Source organism: Haliotis rufescens, unplaced genomic scaffold, assembly GCF_023055435.1.
Source record: "Haliotis rufescens isolate VD_foot unplaced genomic scaffold, xgHalRufe1.0.p SCAF_5, whole genome shotgun sequence".
Taxonomy (NCBI): domain Eukaryota; kingdom Metazoa; phylum Mollusca; class Gastropoda; order Lepetellida; family Haliotidae; genus Haliotis; species Haliotis rufescens.
The window spans coordinates 33,641,310-33,661,294 of NW_025964223.1; the positions used below are offsets into that span (position 1 = coordinate 33,641,310).

Sequence of the window (19,985 nt, forward strand, 5' to 3'; positions counted from 1 at the left end):
TAACAATATAAGCTAAACCACCCTTAAAACTCATAAGAGAACCTCTCCAATCGTTACTCGAAAGTTCCCAGCCATGATTAAGATTATGCAATCTTACAAAAAGATTGTTTTTCTGTAACAACTTAAATGGATCGAATGGTTGATGAGTTTTTTTTAACTAAATCATCGCTTTCTTCTTTAACAGTTCTTTGTCTGCTGTACAGAACACATAGACCATGGTTAATTCCCTTAATACGCCAATCTTTACTAGTAGAAATATTAAATTCCTGACAAATACGTTCATACGCGAACCTATTGTACGGATTATTTGATGCATTCCATGCTCGATCCTGCGGTAATGGAGCACTAATTTCTTTAAGTATACGTCTAATCTGATAGTACACATGAAATGATAAAACAGACTTATTTCGTTCAAATCCTGGGGCATAAAGAGAAACACCACATCCTGTTGTGGCACACCATATGGCAAAGTTTAACTGGTTCTGCCAAAATTGCATCGGATTGCATCGGATTGTGAAACCATTTTATCGCTAGTTGTCGTGAACCTGTATGTTTAAAAGATATCAGGGAATTCAACCAAAAAATTAGCACCAGAGGCACTTACTAAAATCGACTGATTAGTAATATAAGTTGATTTGATGATAGTTATGATATAGTATCATTGTATATTTAATATGTATGTTACACTCCCGGGAATAACAAATGGTCAGTCTATTCAACTGCTTCATACTATCGATAACTCGGATGGACAACTTGAAGTCGCTCTCTGTGATGTAATGTATTACCCGTGGTGGACCAATATCAGTGCTGCTAGAAGAAATAATGAGTTAAGGATAATTAAAAAGCGTGGCAATAGAAAAATCACTCCCATTATTATACCTGATGGGTATTACAGCGTATGCTACCTCAATGATGAAATTTTTAAACCTTTGGGAGTTAGTCTCACACAAAATGAGTCGAATGGGATCCTGATTTTGAACTGTGGAGAAAAGCAAATAATTCTTCTCTCATACTTAGAAGTTACACTTGGATTTAAGCTTATAAGGGGAATAATGGGAACCATCAAAACACGACATGGAGATAAATTACCCGATTTAGTTCCCTATAAAGAGTTGTGCATCCATCTTGATCAAATAAGCACGACGGATAATATTCAACTAGAAAGTCCTTCAACTCTACTCAGAGCTATTCCAGTCAAAGATGAAAACTATAATAGCGGTAGAACGGAATCTTTCTCATCATTACAATATAAAAAATTGAAGCGTGGTATTATTTCAGACCTCAAAATTTCTGTATTAGATGTAAAACACCAACCTCTACATATAGGATACTTAAGTGTAACAATCCATATTATAAATAATGGTTGATTCATCAGGCCCTGGAACGCTCAGACAATGTAATACAATTGCGCTTTCCGATCTCAGAGACACAGAAGGATTCGGTAAACCCGGTACCGATGTTAAGTTATACGCTTTGCACTTACAAGATAATGTATACAAGCGGAAAGAAGTTACATTCACAGGTAATCTAGGAGATTTAAGCGATGTCGACGTTAGTAGACTCCTTAAAAAAACACTTCATACAATCTTACTCACAACGATGATAATAAATGGACTATGGTCGAAGCAAACATCGAGTGGCTATTGAATATCGTCATTACCCAACCGTATGTGATGATGGGTAAGGCACATAATTTAACTAAGATAATAAATAGTGGGATCGTACTCGGGCTTATATCCCATCAAAACGAAAAAGTGTGTTAGTCTCTCCCCTGCCAGAAAACCCAGGTCATATGTTATATAGTTGTCCTGCCGTAAAAAATGTTAGTTTAAATTTGGTTACTGAATTCAATGATATTAAACAGAACTTGAGTGCAATACCTAATCCTTCTACGTTTATTATTGAAGTCTTGTTTGGAGATGCACCGGTAGATGCCTTTGAAATATTACCAGGTCTATCAATTAAATGGCTCAAGAAACACGAGTGTCGACGTTGCAGTATTATTCATATGGGAGCATCACCCGTTGCAATCCTTGAGGGGGTCCAAATTATTAAAAGTGACAGCATTTCTCTTACTAAGATATTCATGGCGTATAATACACATTTGATAAGGTTGATGTATACTCTCAAAACATTTAAGCAAGATCAATTAAAGACTATTATATGACCGTTATATCCGGCACTCGATGAGGCATTTGAAAAGATGGATACTGTTGATGGATTTCGATAACATCAAATAAGCGACATAAAACATCGAATAGAGAAGGAGAGGGAGTTTGGAATTGGATTGTATAAAAAGTATCACAGAGCTGTGAATGCTCTGGACGGAGTTGACACCGCGCTTGTAACAGCTGGCATGGGACTTGATGTAGCCGGTGTCGGTTTATTATCAACTAAAATCGCCGCGCCTATCGTACTTGGCATGGAAATAGCGGCTGTAGTCTCAGGACTGGCAGGAATAACGATAAAATTCATTTCTCGTAGGTTACAAAAGAAAGCATTAAATCACGATAATATTTGGATACTCGCCGAAGCAAAGTTGAACAGCATTGAGGATCATATTTCAACAGCAATGGCTGATTGTAAGATATCTGAGGAGGAGTTTCGTTTAGTTTTGTCAGAACTCACTAAATACAACGTAATGAAGCAGGAGATTCGATCCAATTCACGTAAGACCAGTGGTATTAGCGAAGACGAGAAAAAAAACTTCATAGAACAGGGGAGACAACAAGCGCATCAATTATTCCGTGCCAAAACCAAAGAACTGGTTGGAGATTAAAAATAGATTGCTTCCTATCATTAGATCACATTTAGAGGAATGCTTACGTAAGTATATAATAATGGAGAATTACAAACCAACAAAGGAAGAACTCGAAGAAGCTATTGAAGCATTTATGCTCAGGGACAAAATTATCAAATGGAGAGAATTAACACAAGGTATATATTATATTTGTGATGTCAAACCAACCAAATACGGTCATCAATTGTTTCTTTCCAATTACCAAGAAGAGTATATAGTCTGGTCTCCTAGTAAAATGAACGAAGAAGTTAGTAAAAAATGTGAATTTAATATTTTTGTTTGTGCAATGATAATACCATCCATGTCATTATATGCAGTTCATCTCGTAGTACCTCAACCCTAACGCCTTTACTTTACCACTCACCACTGGTATATTTATTTGTATCCTTGCCATGTGCTCGTACGGCAGTTTGTTTACACTACCACTTCCGGTGGTCTCACTCTCAGTGTATCTCTTTAATTGTTATAATGTTTTTTATCACTCTTGTCAGGCCAATTGACCTTGTTTTAGTATTATTCTCCCATAGCCATGTTATCGTTAACCAACATCCATGTAGATAAAATGCTTATATACCCCCATGATATCTTTTCACTACCAGGCATGTGGAGTGTGAAGGAATGACGTCACATGTGTATTTATGTAAATTCCTTTCAGCCTCCATCTTGCTGTTTAACCATTGTTCTGTCAAGTCAATTTGGTAACACCACCATTCGACTTCTTATCCATCTGCAATCTTCATCCCTGTCAGCAGAGGGATTCTTTACAGCCTATGCTTTGAAATGGCTGACAGGACTACCAGACGTCGCGGCAGATCTGCTAGTCTCAACACAAGTACTGCTAGGGTTAACGAGGCGACCCTTGACCTAAACCAAGATGGCGACCACCGCAGCATGCCCAGACCTAGGAATGCTCCTTGTCTCACTATAGCTGACCTTCGACTTCGTCTCGCCAGTCAAGGTGTCAGCGTGCCTGCATCTTGGAACAGACTGTACACTGAAAACAACTGAGGGAATTCCATGTCACATCCCATAACAGAGACGACAAACACCATGGCTTCCGTTTCCGAGTGTCAACAAGACTTGCCAAGCAGCAATCACAACACTAACTTGCCGGGTACCATTACCAGTTCATCAGTCTATCCAACAACTCCCCAGCCTGATGTATCTAGCTTGGCAGATTCAGTCCCTGTGATCCCCCCTACATCGAATACCCTGAGTGGTATCGAGACTTCTCTCCTGACCCCAGCTAGCAACTAAAACGAGGCTCCATCAGACTCCTTACCTCATATCCACACAGTGACTCTCACCTTAAGGAAAAAGATCCAGGAAGGTAAATATGTTAATTTGGCTTTGTTGACATTACCTAACCAGGACAGTTTGGATACTAGAGTAACTGAATTCGAGGGGAATGTATACTCGCTCAAAGATGTCCCCAGGCCGAATAGGACACTGACACTGGGAGAGTTTATCCAGGCATTCGGTATTTACAAAGACATTTATTGTGAGTACAATGATGCCAAAAGGAAACAGCTGGATGGCCACGAGCAGACTGTGATCGAACTTGCTACCCTGTACGGAGGGACATGCTACTACGACTACCACAAACTTTTCGCAGCTCGTGTGGCAGCTTTTGAGGCAAAAGGAGTTGTCATTCGATGGGACATGAGACTCAAAACTCTAAAGCCTGCGTTCCTCAGGGCGCCGTACCAGGACGTGTTCAGTGTGTCAAAGTGTAACCCACGGCACCGACGTCTGCCCGAGTTTAGCTACACCTCGGCGACCATTTGTCAGGCCTCAAGACAGACATGTTCCATATGACCGACGAAATGTGGACAGTAATGCCACGTACATAGACTCAAGAGGTAGATTTCGTGTTCAACGTGATGGACAAGAGATCTGTAACAACTTTAATCATAGCGGCTGCAACCGCCAACAGTGTCCTTTCATACATACCTGCCTCATTTGCCATTCAAGAAAGCATGGCAAGACACAATGCCAGAAAGCGCAGAAGGATTGACTACACTATGCCTTAGACAGAGCAAGTACTAAGCAGACATTGACGTTAACACCTATTAACATTGAGAGATTAAAAGCGAGCTTACAACTCCACCCAGACAAGTGTTTCTTCGATTATCTCATTTCTGGCCTGGAGACAGGATTCAATCCAATGTTAGACTTTGTGCCTAAATCGACAGTGGAATGCCGCAACAACCTTAGTGCCAGGAGAAATCCAGTGGATGTGTCCGCAGCTGTCAGGAAAGAATGTGCCAAGCAGTACGTTATCGGGCCTTTCCAGGAGTCCCCCTATGACACATACAGGGTTAGTCCACTTGGACTTGCCGAGGGGAAATATTCTCGGAAGAAACGTTTGATATTGGACTTATCGGCCCCCCATGATGACGATACCGTCCCTAGCATCAACCAACTAATTGACAAGACATCCTGTTCTCTTTCCTACGTAACACTTGATCATGCCATTTCTATCATTATTCAGCTCGGAAGAGGGGCCCTGATGTGTAAGGCAGATATAACTGATGCCTTCAAACAGATTCCATTAAGCCCCGAATACTGGCCATATTTCGGGTTCAAGTGGGAAGGCCCCAAAATATTTGACACTCTGTCTCAGGCCATTTGTTGGATTTTGAGACACAAACATGACTTCCTTCATGTGCTACACCTGCTGGACGACTTCCTAGTCCTTGACCCTCCAGGCCACGACGCTGAATCGACCATGATCACTATACTGTCTCTCTTCAAGAGACTCAACATTCCACTAGCTCTCCATAAGACACAGGGACCCCTCACAGAGATCGAGTATTTAGGCATCATTCTTGACTCAAATAATATGACTGCTAGGTTACCTCAAGATACTCCACAAAGAAAAGTTGCACCAAGAGAGAACTTCTCTCCCTGCTCGGGCACTTGAACTACGCTTGCAGAGTGATCGTGCCAGGCAGGACGTTTGTCTCCTACTTGATCGAACTTTCCATAACTGTTGATAACTTGCATCACAATGTTAGCTTGTCAGGCGATTGTAGAAAAGATTTAGCTATGTTGAACAAGTTCTTGATAGAATGGAATGGTATTTCCCTCTTCCACGACCTCCACATCTCACCTACCCCAGACAATGAGCTTTTCACTGATGCGGCTGCTACAGTGGGACATGGGGGCTATTACCAAGGTGCCTGGTTTGCTGAGAAATGGTCAGAGGAAGTGCTATGTAGTATGTCCTGAGAATTGTCTATTGCTTCATGGAACTCTACCTGATCATCGTGGCAGCTATTCTCTGGGGTCATCTCTGGGAGATAAAGTGTGTTCCCTTTCATTGTGATAATCAGGCTACCGTGTTCATCATCAAGAAGGGTAGATCTAAATGTAAAGGTATCATGTCCTTCATGCGCAGACTCACTTGGACAGCAGCAGTCAACAACTTTGATGTATTGGCCCATCACGTACCTGGCACAGAGAATAACATTGCTGATTCACTATCTCGTTTGCAGATCACCAAGTTCCAAGCCCAAGCGCCACATGCACAACCACACCCACTCCAGTGCCCCCCCCCCAGCTCACAATTAATGTGGCCCTGAATGCGCATCTCAACAGACTGTGGTCCGCGGTCGTCAGCAAGGGTACTCAGACCGCCTGTTCGACTGGTATGACCTGTTACATAAAGTTCTTGCTGACTTTCGGACTGTTTCAAACCATGTTCTATCACAGACTCCCTCCCGTGAATGAGGTATATTTACAGTACTTCATTGCCCATTGTTATGGCGTGCTTCAGTTGAAACATGTCACTGTTAAGACCTACCTAGCTGGGGTGAGGTTCTTTTACCTGCAACGCGGCATTACCACGATATTCGACCATCGTGGATCCGGGGCGTTGAACAGACTGCAGTCCATCATGAGAGGTTACAAGAAGTTGCAAGCTCCTACTCCAAGAAAACGACTTCCCATCACCCACACAGTGTTGGCGCGAATCGTGTGTACACTGCGTGCAGGAGTACTCGGACCGTTAAATGACCTTGTAATGGAATGCATGTGCTTAACTGCCTTCTTCGTGTTTCTCAGATGTGGAGAAATCACGTGTACTGCCGGGTTTGATCCCAGCGCTAACATTTGTTTGAGTGACATCCAGTTTGACTTCGCTAAGAGGAAGTGCACTATCCTGAAAGCTTCCAAGACGGATCCATTTCGAGTAGGCGGCCCCATAATATTGTTTTCTAATAGTCGCTTGTGCCCGTTCTCAAGTTTGAGAAAGCTTTTCCATACCAGAACTCTTCAGCGAGCTTCTAGTGAGGATGCACTATTTGTGGACGCTCAACACCAGCCCATAACACGGGCATTGTTTCTGTCCTGGCTCAGCAGAGTGCTGACTAGGGCCGGTTTTAACTCAAACAAGTATAGTGGGCACTCGTTCCGTATCGGTGCTGCCACCACCGCAGCTAGTGCCCGGGTGGAGGACCACCTAATTAAGACATATGCCTCAGGCAGCAGCATTACATGGCTTGGGGCCCCCAAAAAATCCTTACCTACCTGGTCCGGCGCAGCCACCCTATAATTCAATCTAATAATCTTTTCCTCAACACCTCTCTACCTGCAGGGTAGCCCTATCCTCGCAGGCCAGCACAGCCCTAGAACTAACCCTCATCCGCAGGACATCCCGTGTGCGACCGAGCAGCCCCCTTGTACATAGCATATATATCCCAATGTGTATTAAATTATATTGTTTCCTTTACCCTTTGTCGTGTTTTCATTGCACAAATGGGGCGGTCGGGTAGCCTAGTGGTTAAAGCGTTTGCTCGTCACGCCAAAGACCCGGGTTTCGATTCCCGACATGGGTACAATGTGTGAAGCCCATTTCTGGTGTCCCCCGCCGTGATATTGCTGGAATATTGCTAAAAGCGGCTTAAAACAACAGTCACTCATTGCACAAATGTTGAGTATCACTTTGTTAAAAATAATGGTATACGTATTAGTAAAAATAATACAGAATATTTTCGTTACAATTTAGTTTAGACTTATGACTATTGTTGAATCACATCAGCGTTTTGACATACAAAATTCCATCTGTAATGGTGGTATAGGTATATAAATCTGGCTCCAGTGGAAGTGGTCCAGAACCCCTATTACATATAAAAATTTATATCATAGAAGAATTGATTGACTCCAGGTGGTGGTGAGCTAGAGCCTATTTAGATTAAATTTATGACTATCGTTGAATCGCATAGTCATTTACACATAAAAAATTACCCCTGAAGTGGTGGTATAGGTATATAAATCCGGCTCCAGTGGAGTTGCGGCAGAACCATCATTATCTATACTACTTCTCCAACGGCCCGAGCCTGATCATATACACCACCCCGGCTACTGACAGTTGACAACATTTCTTGGAATTTGTAATGCGAGGTAGGTCTAGCGCCAACTTAAGAAGCTTCCCTTGGCCTAGCTTTGAAATAATTTATATGAATACACAAGTCACCATCGACTTTGTTGACACATAAGTCAAACTAAAACAAATCTAGTAAAATCCTAGATATTTTCTATATTTGTATAGAGCTGTGTGAAGGTCTTTGCTTGAAAAAGTTGTTCCAACCAGCTGAGAGGCCAATCCTATCCCGCACGTGACCAAAGGAAGTGACGTCACGGATCCCCACATTACTCGTCACTTGCTGGGATCTTAACAAATTCCGATGTACAAGGTTTTTCTGCCGATATGCACACAAATGCATCACATGTGACACCTAACCCTAACACACATGCTTTCGTCAAAAAGGGGAGTTACAACTTCCCGTACTCAAACAAAACCCAAAGCAAACAAGGTAGAATTGCAGGTCCATTTACAGCACCACCATTTCACGTTCAGACTTATTCACCATCTGTCATACCCTGAGGGAGAGTCTGTAAACAACTACATATAACACGAGGTGTCAACAGTCAAGTACACTAGCTTTGACCAGGTGCTATCCACGATACAAGGAATAGGCAAGGGTGCATACATGGCAAAATTTGATATTAAATCTGCATTTCGCCTCTTACCTATATGACCAGACGACTTTAAATTTCTGGGCATACAATTCAAACATAATTTCTACTTTGACAAATATCTTCCATTTGGCTGTTCCATATCATGTGCAACATTTGAAAAATTTACCACATTTTTGCAGTGGGTACTCAGGAAATACACCAAAAATGATTACTCACAACATTATTTGGATGATTTTGCATTGGCAGCACTAGCCTCAGATAAGTGTCAACAAACTCTCGAGTCTTCCCTGGAGTTATTACAAAACATGGGCGTTCCTGTCGCAAAGGACAAAACGGTGCTACCTACAACAAACATGACGTTCCTGGGTATCACAATCAACAAAGCGCAAATTAGCATACCGATGGACAAGGCTGTGCCACTTACTCAGGAAATAGATGCTCATTTATCACCTTTTAAGAAGAAAACATTACACTTCTTGCAGTCCTTGGTGGGAAAACTTAACTTTGTATGTAGAGCAATTCCAATTGGTCGTGCCTTTTTAAGACGCCTAATTGACGCACAGCGCGGAGGGTCTAAACCTCACCACAGAATAAGGATAACACAAGGCATACGCGAGGACCTCAATTTATGGCGGCAATTTCTTCAAAACCACAATGGAACTTCTGCATTTATAGACTCCGAGTGGATCAACTCATCGGATACACATTTGTGTACCGACGCGTCAGGTAAGCATGGTTTCGGAGCTTTTTCATGGGTAGATGGGCGAATGGCAGATGGCCTAATGAGTGGGTGCAGAATGGATGGACTAAGGACATCACTATGCTGGAGCTTTTTCCAATTGTATTGGCAGTAAGACTGTGGGGCAGACATCTACGAAACAAGCGAGTGTTGTTTGTTTGTGACAACCAAGCAGTGGTAGCGATTATCAATAAACAAACGGCAAAACCACCCCGAGTTATGTCGTCGCTTAGGCGCCTGATACTCCTCTGTTTACAACATAATATCTTGTTCAAAGCATCGTATATTCCTACGCATGCAAACGTTATAGCTGATGCACTTTCGAGATTTCAGTGATCCAGGTTCAAGGAAGCAGCGTCATACCAGCACACATACCACAGGACATATGGCAGATCTGACGACAGAGGTGCAACGTCTAGTCGGTCTTCTCTAGCACTAAACACATGGAACCTGTATGAGTCTGCACTAAAGTCAATTAATGTTTTCCACATCTCTTTCAGCCTGCCACACATATGGCCCGCCCCAGTTGATCACCTTATGCATTTTATCGCTCATTTCTCCTTAACAGGAAAATCTCCTCGCACAGCAAAGTCGTATATATAGGCATTAGCAACATGGCAAAGGTTACATGGTATGCATGACCTAACATCCCATTTTCTTATTCAGAAAGCCTTGATCGGATTTGTCAGACAGAAACAGAAGGCTGACACTCGACTCCCAATTACAATTGACTTATTGTCTGTTATTGTCACAGCATTACAGGTAGTTTGTGCTTCGTAACACCGGAAATACCATGTCAACAAATCCATACTGAAGTACGCAAATTAGTCATGTAATTACACTGTCTGGCTATAAAAAGTGTTCTTTGTATATCTGGACTTATGTTTGTAACTTATTTTATTAATTTTATTCAAAATTCCTTTTAATATTGTTTTAATTAAAGGGGCACTGATCTAAAGCAATTCCCCGGCACTGGTTGTTGCCTTTGTTGTTGTTTTTTTCCCCCATGAGTACACGGATGATACGCAACGCAACTGAGCGTGACAAAAGACTGAGCTACCGTCTTGCAAGGACAGCTAAATAAACTTGGAGGCAATATTTGTTTTACTAATTTTTTAACACTGATTGGTTAACCGTGATCTATAAAGATTTCGACAAAGGGCGCTTGTTAATTAATTTCTTCAGTCTTAACAAACAGACAAAAAAGAACAGCGGAGTTCATCGGATGACATCATTTGGAAATACCCCTGATGGTTATAGTTTGATAATAATAAAAAAGTATCCATGCAGTGAAAGCATTTTCGGATTTCGGATTTCGGATTCCGTCGATAATACGATTACTACTCCCTTCTTGTCATCCACGTTTTCTGGTATAACCATACACTTGTGTATTTATCGTCATTCACTTGATGCTCAGTTAATGAATTTATTACAGGTATAATTAGCGGTAGCACCACTCAGAATACCTGACAAAGGTTCCCATTTGGCATTTATTGTGTCAGGGGTATGATCAAGACCTTAGGTCGATGGTCTTCAGACTGCTTCACCAGGTGTATCCGTACCCCTGAAGATGACATCCGACGAGCTCACTCATCCATGGCTCGATCTTGACACTACGACAGGGACACTTCCCTTGACTCTCAGCTACACCTGGCTTTCGTGTGTCGCAGTGACAATCATTAGTTTATTTTACTTCAGTATTATCGTTGTATCAATGGTCCTAAACCACCATTTCATGCATACATTTATTCTACTTTTCACCTTATATTCATTGGGGGCTATCGGTTGTTACCTCGCTTTGGGCATTTTATTTCATAATCTCCCCCAATTCATTTTCACATTCCAATCATAATTCATATCCCTCTTCGCAGGCCGGCTACTGCCCCTGCACACACACAGCTCTTTGTCAGGCCGGCTTGCCCCTACAATCAGCTGCTTCCTCACGGTTGTCCAGGCCGGCTTGCCCCTGCAACCAATCTTACAAAACTTATATCATTCATAAGCAACAACCGAGCCAGCTCCCAATTTGTGCCAAGTTTTATAATAAATCGTGTATTTTTACTTCTTGTTTTGTTGTTTCTGCACAAATCACCGTTATTAACAGCAACCACGGTCAGATTACCGCTATTGGCGCCTTGAAACGAACTTTAGTTGACAGAGAATGGATACATATATCATAAATGCCATACTGTCACTCGTTAAAAGTCATATTTGTTTTTGTTTGACGATTCCATGTCAACACGTAATTCTCGCGATCACATGCACGGGAGCCTTGACGGTGACTGGTCAGACTGGTTCCATGTAAAAAATAATACCCGGCAATAGCGATCAGCTGCTTCGCTTAGGGTTATTATAATTTTAAATATGTTCAGTAAAAGCTGCATCTAAATTAACAAGATATTGGAATATATTATTCCTGATAAAAAAATAGTTTCAGATACAATTTTTGCCGATCCTTGCATTAAAATCCTGTAAAGTTATATCATTGGGTGTGTCTTGACCAAATCACCGGTAGATTCCAAGAAAACATGTGTACAGCTGATTGCTGTGTCCGGCTTAGTTTAAGAGAAAATACACAAGGTAATCCTAATCCCTGGATATAAAACAATGCCTAGCAGAACAAAAAATACAATTTACATGGTAAATCAACATGTCTGGTGATCTTTTATCTCAAATTTCGAACCTGTACTGACCAAGTTTCTCATCACCCGTTCGTTTGCCGGACTTCGCTAAAGGGGTACGGTGTAAAAAAATTTCAGCACTTGGTATTCGAATTTATTTTTTTCCAAAATATTGAATCCGTTAGAGGGGGGTGTGCATTATACATGGGTGCGCACTATACTCAAGAAAATATGGTACAAAACATCTCTTTTCACAGCTGCATACCTGCTTGCATTTTTTGGAATTTTTAGAATCAGCGAGCTGGTGGCAGGGTCAGCCAAGGATTTCTAGCATAAGGCGTGTCTTTTGTCTGGTATTCATGTGGCAGCAGATATAAGTCAGATAACGGTATGTTTACGCTCATCCAAAACAGATCAGAGCGGTTTCTGGTTATCCATATTGGATCAAATGATCTATGTACCAAGGGTACAAAGGAACTTTATGACAACATATATCTGGACACAACATACGCTCAGCTTAAACTCCTGATTACCAAATTGGTATGGTCTGACATGTTGCCTCGACAAACCTGGTGAGGGGCCAGCCATGTTAAAAGAATTGAACTGAAAAGACAATCGCTTAATAGGTGGATTGTGGGAGTGATCAAGGAATAGGGGGGTCTAAGATGTACCCACCCTCAGACCAAGCATGACGCTCCATTTTATACTCCTTGGGGAGTCCATTTAAACCGGGCGGGCATGGCCCATTTTAAAACAAATGTACACAGGACATTGTTCAGTTATGAGTGAAGGTACAGTTCGGGTAAGTATGTAACTTCACTTTGGGGAGGCGCATAATTTTTCTTTTCCTTCCCAGTCCCTTATCCACTCCCCAACTCCCTTCCACATCATAATTTAATCAGTAGTATAGGTAATGATGGTTCTGGCTCACTTCCACTAGAGCCAGATTCATATACCTATACTGCTACTACATAGGGAATTTTTTATGTCAAAACGCTGATGCGATTCAACATTCATCATATCATTAAACTAAATTGTAATGAAAATATTCTCTATTATTTTTATTCATACGTATACCATTATTTTGAACAAAGTGATATTCAACATTTTTAATAAGTTCTTCCTTCATTTTACTAGGAGTCCAGACAATATTCTCTTCTTGGTAATTGGAAAGAAACAATTGATGACCGTATTTGGTTGGTTTGATATCACTGATATAATATATACCTTGTGGTAATTCTCTCCATTTGATAATTTTGTACCTGAGCATAAATGCTTCGATAGCTTTTTCGAGTTCTTCCTTTGTTGGTTTGTAATTTTCCATTATTATATACTTATGTAAGCATTCGTTTCAATGTGATCTAATGATAGTAAGCAATCTATTTTTAATCTCCAACAAGTTCTTTGGATTTGGCATGGAATAATTGATGCGCTTGTTGTCTCCCCTGTTCTATGAAGTTTTTTTTCTCGTCTTCGCTAATACCACTGGTCTTACGTGAATTAGATCGATTCTCCTGCTTCATTACGTTGTACTTGGTGAGTTCTGACAAAACTAAACAAAACTCCTCCTCAGATATCTTACAATCAGCCATTGCTGTTGAAATATGATCCTCAATGCTGTTCAACTTTGCTTCGGTGAGTATCCGAATATTATCATGTTTTAATGCTTTCTTTTGCAACTTACGAGAAATGAATTTTATCGCTATTCCTGCCAGTCCTGAGACTCCGGTTGCTATTTCCATGCCAAGTACGATAGGCGCGGCGATTATAGTTGATAATAAACCAACACCGGCTACATCGAGTCCCATGCCAGTTGCTACAAGCTCGATGTCAACTCCGTCCAGAGCATTCACGGCTCTGCGATACTTTTAATACAATCCAAGTCTCAACTCCCTCTCCTTCTCTATCGATGTTTTATGTCGCTTATTTGATGTAATCGAAATCCATTAACAGTATCCATCTTTTCAGATGCTTCATCGAGTGCTCGATATAAACTCATAGTGTATATTATTATATCATATAATAGTCTTTAATTGGTCTTGCTTAAATGTTTTGAGAGTATACATCAACCTTATTAAATGTATATTGTACGGCATGAATATCTTAGTAAGAGAAATGCTATCACTTTTTATAATTTGGACCCCCTCAAGACCTGCAACGGGTGATACTCCCATATAAATAATACTACAACGTTGACGTTGGTGTTTCTTTAGCCATTTAATTGATAGACCTGGTAATATTTCGAAGGCATCTACCGGTGCATCTCCAAACAAGACTTCAATAATAAACGTAGAAGGATTAGGTATTGCACTCAAGTTCTGTTTAATATCATTGAATTCAGTAACCAAATTTAAACTAACATTTTTTTATGCTGGATGACTAAATAACATATGACCTGGGTTTTCTGGCAGGGGAGTGACTAAAACACTTTTTCGTTTTGATGGGATATAAGCCCGAGTACGATCCTACTATTTATTATCTTAGTTAAATTATGTGCCTTACCCATCATCACATATGGTGGGGTAATGACGATATTCAGTAGCCACGCGATGTTGGCTTAGACCATAGTCCATTTATTATCATCGTTGCGAGTAAGATTGTACGAAGTGTTTTTATTGAGTCTACTAACGTCAACATCGCTTAACCCTTTATTGGGAATAATAATGTGTTTGATTTAAATAATTTACGAGAAGGGGAGAGGGAATTTTGCGAAGATCTTGGTGAAGATTTTGACGGTTTCAACGAGGTGCCCCCCCCCTCCCCCCCCAACTTTCAAGAATGGGAGTGGCAGAGGGACCACAACGGTGGAGACATGAGGGATTTTGAAGAGGCGACAGGACTCAAGAATATATATTGACACGGTGAGTGAAGTATCGTGCTATTGATTTTTTCCAACTGTTTTACAATGATTCTGTGTTTGAACAGATTATCAGTGCGACGAATGAGAATGCAGCCTACAGGTGAACGAGCGATCACAACAACAACAAAGGTGAGTGGCATGACGTATCTCTTTCTTTTTTTTTAAATTTAATTTTCTGATCGCAATCCGAATTGTAGTTTGCCGGTTTGTCGTATGTCCTTATATTTCACTCAATTTGAATAAAATTTATTTCCATATTCATTTTTGTTTTCTTGTTTTTTACATCTTAATTTAAATTTTAGTAACTGTAATAATTATTTATTTATTTATTAATTGATGTAATAAAGTACTGATTTAATTTATTATGCAATTGTAAATAGCAGTGTATTGTAAATATGTTATCACAACTTGTATATTTGCAGAACTTGAATTTACGATCTTTCCCTCCTTTCAGATCAATCTGTGATATCTTCTCTGTGATGTCATTCTTATAGTAGCTGTGGTTCAATGTTTAGGTAATGTGATAAATTACTATTTAAAAACTTAAAGGGGCACTGAATTAATGCAATTCCCCGGGACTGGTTGTTGCCTTTGTTATTGTTTTTTCCCAGTGAGTAACCGGATGTATAGCAGAAATCTAGACTAGTTCGCGACCTCTGCTGCGCCATTCGTAAGCGCATTAGTCACTTTTATGGGTAGTAATAAGGGCGTATGGTCACATTGATGAACAAAATGAAATACAGTTTTCGAGATAATAAGGAAATGTAGGTATCTTTGTGAGTAGCATCGGTAATGGTGACGAAGTTTTGATAAGTCACTTGCTTGGTAATTTTGCGATTTTCGTTTACACTATTTTGACTTGCAACACAAAGTATATATTTCACCTGAGCATATGCTTTTTTTATAGGGTGTATATTTTTTTACTGTCAAATGTGTAACAAATTTATTAAACGTCTAAATATTCAGTTATTTTACAAAGTGACTGAAAAACATTTCCATCTGTATTATTATGACAACGAATTCCAAACATTTTGATGTTTCATGTCATCACCAAGAGACTGAAAATGTAACGTTGAAAAGTACATTTCTAAGTTGTTTGGCTTTTAATCCTACATAATAATCTGTTGTGATGTTTGTAGGCCCTTTTGATCGTCTTGATCAATCTGGACAGATTTTTTAGTCAAAATGACTGAAATATTTATACATATTATAAATTGCCTGAGAGAATCACATTTTACAAATTGACGGTAATATATACACGCTTACAAAGGAAAAGACCTGTGACAACAACGTCTATCGCGCATTGAGGAATTTCCCAACCAAGACGTAGAGAAACAAGAACGAATCGGTTCAAATGAAGGAAAACAAAATGCAGATATCATAAATACAACCTACCAAATTTATGTGTATAAGTTTTAGTCAGCTTCCTTGTTCGAGGAATGTATCCGTGAATATCCACACAAAGGAACAATATCCCACTCGTCTGCAGCTGTACAAAGAAACTTATTCGATGCCACGTGTCTCAGTAACAATCAAATATTCTAAAAGATATATATCGTTTCGGGATATTATAACCCGTGTTCGTTTCTCAACTGATCGCTTGGATTGTTTCAGGTGTTTTACATAGGTGTCAAGTCTCAATGGTCGGCTGAGAAAGCCCACGTGACAACTATTTTCATAGCGTCCACGGTTCCTAAAAATTCCATTGAGTGATAGATAACAATGATCAATCAATCAACGTATTATCAGTTAACCCTTTGAACAAAGTATGTTGTTTTTACATCGGCACTTCGCGCCATGATATGAGTGTATTCCCTTTGTTTTAGTAAACCTATACATGTAAACACTCACTCTTGACATATCCACTGTGCAAGATAACAGTGATTAATCAATCAACATATTTTCTGTTAATCCTTTGATGACTAGGAACGATCCGTTGATTTACAAAAAAAGGTAAATCAACTGATCATTCATCTCTTGCTGGGCTGCCACGTGCATATTACATAACACACATTTCACCTCACTTCAAACCTGGATTTAGATTGAATAATTACCCCAGACACAATAAATGCCAAATGGGAACCTTTGTCAGGTAATATAAGTGGTGCTACCACGAATTGTACCTGTAATAAATTCATTAACTGAGCATCAAGTGAATGACGACAAATACACAAGTGTAGGGTTATACCAGAAAACGTGGATGACAACAAGGGAGTAGTAATCGTATTATCGACGCAAGCCGAAATCCGAAAATGCTTTCACTGCATGGATACTGTTTTTAGTATTTAACTATAACCATCTGGGGTATTTCCAAATGACGACATCCGATGAGCTCCCTTGTTCTTTTTGTCTGTTTGTTTAGGCTGAAGAAATGAATTAACATGCGCCCTTTGTCGAAATCTTTATAGATCACAGTTAACCAATCAGTGTTCAAAAATGCGTAAAACAAATATTGCCTCCAGCCTCCAAGTTTATTTAGCTGTCCTTGCAGACGGTACCCCAGTCTCTGGTCACGCTCAGTTGCGTTGCGTATCATCCGGGTACTCACGGGGGAAAAACAATAACAAAGGCAACAACCAGTCCGTTAGATCAGTGCCCCTTTAAATACTTAATATTTGTTTCAAATCCTGAAAAAGAACAAAATAAATCAAATATTTGTGTTTTTACCTGTGTTAACGAGTTTACCTGCGTTAACAAGTTTACCTGTGTTAACGAGTTTACCTAAGAGGCTGTAAGTGTATCATAAGTAATATGTGACATCAGTATAGAAAACAAAGTCAGTACCAAGAGTTGTAATCTTGTTTATTTGTTTACAGATGTGCATGAAGAGAATTTACCTGTAACACCTGGGATTACCTGTGCCGTCCGTCCAAGATGACAAGTCCACTGTGTTACGTTTACCTTGTATCTGTGATTTATTTTTGTGATTTTTAATACAATTTGAGCCAAAATTCATTGTCTGTTTCAGTGTTTTCAAGTTTTATTTCACTTGTAAACACCTGTAATTAGAAAATAACAAAGGTTAGAGACAATAACAACAAAGAATATTACAGTATACTTAATCCTCTTTACAATGGTATATGAAAAATGTATATTAAAAGCAAGTTTCTGGTAGAAAAAGTGCATCAAAAATGATAGTGTGATTTTCCAATAATACTGCCAGGGAGGCCAGTGTGCAGGCCTTGTCAGTGTCAGGGACTGCAGGGTTTCAAGGGACATAACTCTGGGGCAGCCAGGGATGAAAGAGTTAAATCTCCTAGATTAACTGTGAATGCAACTTTCCGCTTGTATACATTATCTTGTAAGTGTAAAGCGTATAACTTACCATTGGTACCGGGTTTACCGAATCCTTCTGTGTCTCCGAGATCGGAAAGCGCAACTGTATTACATTGTCTAAGGTTATGCGTTCCAGGGCCTAATGAATCAACCATTATTTATAATATGGAGTGTTATACTCAAGTATCCTATATGTACAGGTTGATGTTTTAAATCTAATACAGAAATTTTGAGATCTGAAATAATACCCCGCTTTAATTTTTTATATTGTAATGTTGAGAAAGATTCCGTTCTACCACTATTGTATTTCTCATCTTTGACTGGAATAGCTCTCAGCAGAGTAGAAGGACTTTCGAGTTGAATATTATCCGTTGTACTGATCTGATCAAGATGGATGCACAACTCTTTATAGGGAACTAAATCGGGTAATTTAACTCCATAAAATGTTTCTTTGGGAAATACTTTTTTATATCTAAATCCAAGTGTAGCTGCTATGTTCTGGGTAATAATGAAACCATTTTTTTCAGAGCTTAAAATCAGCATCTCATTTGACTCATTTTGTGTGAGACTAATTCCATTAGGCTTAAAAATTCATCATTGAGTGAGCATACGCTGTAATACCCATCAGGTATAATGATGGATTTGACTACACCATCGAGTCCAATTATAAATCCATCATTATTACCTCTTGCATCATTTATATTGGTCCACTGCGGGTAATATGTCACATCACATACAGCGACTTCAAGTTGACCAGCTGAGTTATCGATAGTATGAAGCAGTTGAATAGACTGGCCATTTGTTATTCCTGGGAGTGTGACATACATTTTAAATATACAATGATACTATATCATAACCTAAATATGAAATCAACTTACATTACTAATCAGTCGATTTTAGTAAGTGCCTCTGGTGCTATTTTTTTTCGTTAAATTCCCTGATATCTTTGAAAAGTACAGGGTCACTGCAACTAGCGAAAAATGGTGCCTGATTGGTTTCACAATCCGATGCAATTTTGGCAGAACCAGTTAAACTTTGCCATATGGTGTGCCACAACAGGATGTGGTGTTTCTCTTTATGCCCCAGGATTTGAACGAAATAAGTCTGTTTTATCATTTCACGTGTACTATCAGATTAGACATATACTTAAAGAAATTAGTGCTCCATTACCGCAGGATCGAGCATGGAATTCCACAAATAATCCATACAATAGGTTCGTGTATGAGCGTATTTGTCAGGAATTTGGTATTTCTACTAGTAAAGATTGGCGTATTAAAGGACTTAACCACGGTTCCGTACAATGGACAAATAACTGTTAAAGAAGAAAGTGATGATTTAGTTGAAGACATTCACCAAAAAACATTCAATCCATTTAGGTTGTTACAGACAAACAAACTTTATGTAAAAATACATGATCTTTATTCAAAAACTCATAATTGGTATCACGGATGGGAACTTTCGAGTAACGATTGGAGATGATATATTATGAGTTTTAAGAGTGATTTAATTTATATTGTTACAAAATTTGTACAACTGAACGATACCGCAAATGCTTGGAATGAATTTCTTAATGATAAAACAGAAAATAATTTTACTAACCCAGGAGTTGTAAGAGTTAATGAATCAATAAGAACTTATGTATGGTCAATTCTTGGTGCGCAATCGCAAACACGAACGTCCATTATCGGTTCTGGGACGGCGATC

General features: G+C 39.6%; 1 protein-coding gene and 1 long non-coding RNA gene across 2 annotated transcripts in view; one reads left to right on the plus strand and one right to left on the minus strand.

Moving 5' to 3' along the window:
• LOC124115933 overlaps positions 1-19,985 on the minus strand; it is a 452,084-nt gene that overhangs the window by 313,017 nt on the left and 119,082 nt on the right. The gene's annotated exons all lie outside the window — the stretch shown is intronic.
• LOC125372943 lies at positions 14,688-17,907 on the plus strand. The gene is made up of 3 exons (XR_007218284.1): positions 14,688-15,134; positions 15,460-15,520; positions 17,822-17,907. It is a non-coding gene; the product is annotated as an uncharacterized LOC125372943 (long non-coding RNA).